General features: G+C 37.8%; 1 pseudogene; it reads left to right on the top strand.

Annotated features, from left to right (window-relative positions):
- The first annotated feature begins 1,999 nt into the window (after positions 1-1,999).
- Positions 2,000-2,608, top strand: LOC148017526 (uncharacterized; annotated as a pseudogene).
- The last annotated feature ends 2,823 nt before the right edge of the window (positions 2,609-5,431 follow it).

The raw sequence follows: 5,431 nt of genomic DNA, 5'->3' as shown, positions 1-5,431 counted from the left end.
GAAAGGTATTATGCTACTTGTCATTTATGTTGATGATTTGATTATGACAGGTGACAGTGATGAAGATATCCTTCATGTGAAAATGCTATTGAAGCAGAAGTTTGAGATGAAGGATTTGGGAGAGCTGCGTTATTTCTGGGGCATTGAGGTGATTAGATCACCAAGTGGGATACAGCTCTTGCAGAGGCAGTATGGATTGGACATGCTATCCAAATATGGGATGACAGGCTGTAAGCCTATTTCAGTTCCTTTGGAGCAGAATGTGAAGCTGAGCACAGATGCAGGTGAGCTTCTAGAAGACCCTACTATGTACAGACGCATAGTAGGAAGTTTGATTTATATGACTATTACCAGGCCACATTTGAGCTATGCTGTTGGATTGGTAAGTCAGTTTATGCAGGCTCCAAGAAAACCGCATTTGGATGCGGCTAGACGCATACTCAGGTATGTGAAGTCCACATTGCAGTATGGACTATTTTATTAGACTGGGGTTCAGATACAGTTACATGATACACTGATGCTGATTGGGCTGGTAGTATTTCTGATAGACGATCTACCAGTGGATATGTGTTCTCTTTTGGGAGTACTGCAGTCACTTGGAGCAGCAAGAAACAGCCTACAGTTGCCTTGTCGAGCACAGAGGCTGAGTACAGGGGTGCAGCAATCGCTGCATGTGAGGTAGCTTGGTTGCATAAGCTACTTTATGATATGCATCAGTCTACAGATGGGCCAGTTGTCATTTATTGTGACAACATGAGTAGTATACACTTGGCAAATAACCTAGTCTATCATGCTAGAACAAAGCACATTGAGGTGCATTATCACTATGTGCGAGAGAGGGTTTTACTAGGTCTTATTGATCTAGTTTATGTCAGCACAGAGGATTAGGTAGCTGACATATTCACGAAGGCATTGGGCGCAGAGAAGCTGCGCAAGTTCAGAGACCTGCTTGGTGTGCAGGAATTGGGATTGAGCTCGAGGGGGAGTGTTGAGAGATCAAGCTCCACTCGCGATACGCCAGGGTGACCGTTGTGTATTTATGTCACCGACTTGTCAGCTGACAGACGCGGTTGGTATACCGCCCATGAATAATAGCTACATGATAGCTATCCTTATCTACTCTAGTTCGTGGCTCAGTTAGTATGCCACCTTAGTTAGTTGAGTTTGGTTTGAGACCCATATTTAGGGTTCTTCTATTTCTTTGTATGAGAGTTCTTTTTGGCTTACACAACTAAGAAGAGGAAAACTGTTTTCAGCCTCCACCTCTGTGTGTATTCCCCCATTGTGCAAGCAAGAAAGCTACAAGTGAGACTCCTTCCTTCTCTCCCACAATCTTGACAATATGTTCATGAGCTCAAACAAAGATATACTATCCCTATGGAGCTCTTTCAAGTCCTTGAAGTTCCCAGGTGAAACATTTACTAATTGGCCAAGTCACAATTTGACACTCCTATAGATACCTATGATAGAATATGGAGATTGGTTACATGTTGAAAGCAACAACACAAGTCAATCCAATAACAAATGCAATGAAATAGCTTATCCTTACTTTTTGGAAAATAGAGACACAAATCATGTGCAAAAAAAAGGATGCTTTCAAATAAAAATTGTGAGAGATGATTATATTTATAAATATGTGCACCTTCTCGACAAGGCCTAGGTAACACCTAAAAAGCTAAGAGAAATCAATCATGTGACTATACACATTTATACCACATTCTTAAGCATATTAGCACATTTTTAGTGCATTCTTAGAATTGTTAGCACACTCTTAGTATATTATTAGTACAATTTCAACACAATGCTTAGTACACTCTTAGTATCTCACACACTCTAGAGAGACAGAGAGACAAAGAGAGAGAGAGAGAGAGAGAGAGAGAGAGAGAGAGAGAGAGAGAGAGAGAGAGAGAGAGAGAGAGAGAGAGAGAGAGAGAGAGAGAGAGAGAGAGAGAGAGAGAGAGAGAGAGATTATGTGTGTGTGAAGCATGCGAAGAAGACGATGGCTAAAATGAGTGAGGCGCAAAGGTTCATGATTGTGTACAACCTGGTGAAGAGGCACAACATTAGGACTTTGATTTGGAGTGTCATTGCCTTTGGTGTATCCTCATCCGAAGTATTTCAACTCCATTGGCAACCATGGCTTAGCCCTACACCTCCCATTCATGGACTTCCACACCCTTGTGACACTCATGCCCACCTCAAGCATAAGGGTTGTGACATCTTTGGAGTGGAGATTATGGATGGAGTAGTTGCAATTAATGAGCAACTATTCACTTGCAGCAGTGCCTTCTTGCTAGAAATGAGAGAATGGGCATATCCAACCAAGAAATGGTGACTTGTGATTCTTTTGTCTACATCCCACAATCATGTGGAACTACATCATTGGAAGGTCACATTTGTTGCATCAATAATGTTGCACCATTTTACAATGTGGGCTAGTTTTGCTGAAAGGCAAGGAGTAGGCCAAAAGTTTGTTGTTGCTAAACAAGAACCCAATCAAATATCTCAAAACAATTATTTTGACTCACCTGAGACAATAAGTGCAATGAGAAAGTTGAAACATGTTGTTGAAGACATTTTGGTATGTTGGAATCATGCAGTTTGTTGATTTTAAGGTATGTTGAAAATGGGCTTGCTAAAGGAGCATTGAATTTCTTTGACTTGATGTAGTTAGAAAGTGTATCTCCATTTGATGTCACATTTGTTTATAGCTTGAAAGTTTGTGGTAGCGTGGGATCCATAGAAATAAAAAGCTACTTTATGCTAGATTGTCAAAAGAGGATTTAGAGAAAATCCTATTTTTGAGGGCATGATGGTGGTTATGTATGCCGAATGAGGATATTTTATTAGAGCATACCACATTTCTAATCACATTTCAACCCAAAATGTAGTACCTTGGACTGCATTGATCATATATATATTAGCAAACATGGTTTTCATGAGGCATTAGATCACTTAGAATTTATGTGGCTAGAGCACATTGTTGCTCTCTTGATCTATAAAGAAATGCATAATAGGGAAGATAGTGCCTCATATGGAAAATACCTAATCTTGTATCAGGCATCTCATAGGAAAGTCAACTATAACCACATAGAAATATGAGAACACATACTTCGTCATTAAGACTTAGAGAATCAAAAATAGGACATAAGGAACACGTTGGAAATAGAGCAGAAATATAATGAATGATGGCATGAACTATCAAATCCGATATATATCATAATAGAAATCCACCATACATAGGTTGTAAACATTAGAGATAATCCAAAAACAAGAATGACACTAGCTACCTCTTCAGGTCACGCTTTTCAACTGCCTACAAATTGCACAACATGAGCCATAAAGCTTCATTAGGCATTTAAAGATTGATTTATACACCAAATAGTAAAGACTAAGGGTCTACTAAGGGCAAACATAGTATGGCAGGCCAACCACTAACACCTAGCACAACCTAATGGATGGTGGTTGGCACAGCCATGACCCGAACCCTCACATGAATCATGTTGTCAAATGCCTTATCTAAAAAAATATCTCCCATGTCTAGCGAGAAAAATTATGCCTTACTCACAACCTTGCACCATGCAATAATCCACAAAGAGAAACGATAAGTAGAGCCTCTCCAATAGGATACTTATAGCCCTCTACTGTAGTTGCATAATCCACTCACAAGACAATCAAGACAAAATAAAGGCATACATAGTAACTATGATTAAAAAAAGAAACAAAATCTGACAGTGGAACAAGAGAGTGTCTCATGGGCATCATGAGAGTGAGTGATAGACTGCTCCTTTGTATATTGCTCATGAGATACAAGAGAAAAAATATTCATGTCATCAATCCTATCAACTGTAAGCCTTGACAACATCAACATCAAAAAATCGATTTTCAGCATGATCAATCTGCTTAACACTTTGCAACTTAGTAATCATGCCCAAAAGTTTATCATACTCAACCTGCATCACATCAAGTTTCTTCTTGAGCATATCCTATTGATGAATCAATGCTTCCACATTTTTAGAAAAAATTGATTACTGCAACAATGCATAAGGCAGAGAAAAAACCTAAGACATCCTCCTAGCAATAGAAACCCATTGACCATGCATAACCCTAATCAATGCATTCTTCATCATGGTAATATCAATTTGCATAAACACTAATCTATCAAGATCTACATTCAAATCTAATAATGTCTAAACCCTTTTATCAATATCTTGACTATGTTGCATGGCATTAATGGTGGTTACTTGCTCCAAACAACTCTTTTTCTGCATTAGGTCACCACTTTATTGTGTTAGGTTAAATGTCACCTATAGCGGTGAGCTTGTTGCCTGCAGCACTGAACCTGTTGCCTGCAACGGTAACTCTACTGCTTGTAGTAGTAGATATGATGCCTGCAATAGTAACCTTATTTTCTGCTGTGATAACCTTGTTTCTTGCTGCAGTAACCATGTCTCTTGCAATGATGTCACGGTCTCTTGCAACAAGGTTGCAATCACCTTCATCAAGATTATAGTTTCCTATAACATGAATGACATATGTTTTCCCTACTCAAGATAAATAAATACTACTGCCAGTAGAAAAATATCACCAACATAAGTGAAATGAGTATTACTAAGGTTTGAGAACTATTTATCTCATAAAACTGACAAATGTCCATAGAATTTTGCACTACTGCTACTCTAGGCATTATAATAGTGACTTGCATAAAATTGATTTCAACTACTTGTTGAACTTGTGAATCCATCTCTGGCTCATCATAATCAACTTGAATTAGTATTTGGAGCCTAAATCCATTAATTGCAATTTTAACAATGTCTCCTTGCATTATAACAAGAATGAAAGTATATGAATTGCTGATCAGTAATGAGCAATAGTTCTATAATACATTCATTTCAATGAAATATGCCAAGGCTAAGAAATCATCATATACAATGATATCAATAATACATCATAGAGAACGAGGATATAGAACCATAACTAAATAAGAAGATTAGCACTCTAGCTGTAAAGAATAATTGCATTAACTTGAATTGATATCAATGATGTTCTAGTGTTTCCATCATAATAAATGTATGGCAATGCACCACCCAACTTCGATCTTGAATAAGACATTGCATCATGAAAGAAATATGTAAGATAATCCACAACAACTTGTATTAGGTGATTTTCAAGTACTTGGAACCAATAATCATTATGTGGTTGTCGTATTTGCTATTTTTGAGATTGGTGTAGCACTTCTGACTATTTTTTAGCTTTTTGTAGTACATTTTACTGTTGTAGGAAGTACAAGAATTCAACTTGTTGCTATACGTACTGCAAAAATTTAGCTTGCTACTATAGCTATAGGGAAAATACAAACTGTTGATGTAGGAAGTTCAATTGCTATTGTAGGAAGTGAAGATACTATTGCAAGAATTCAGAATTCAGTAGT

This window comes from Lygodium microphyllum, chromosome 22 (assembly GCF_053477565.2).
Source record: "Lygodium microphyllum isolate KBCC chromosome 22, Lygodium_microphyllum_v1.1.10, whole genome shotgun sequence".
Lineage (NCBI taxonomy): Eukaryota > Viridiplantae > Streptophyta > Polypodiopsida > Schizaeales > Lygodiaceae > Lygodium > Lygodium microphyllum.
The sequence above is the reverse complement of the archived record's forward strand: the minus strand, read 5'-3'. Positions and strand labels throughout refer to the sequence as shown.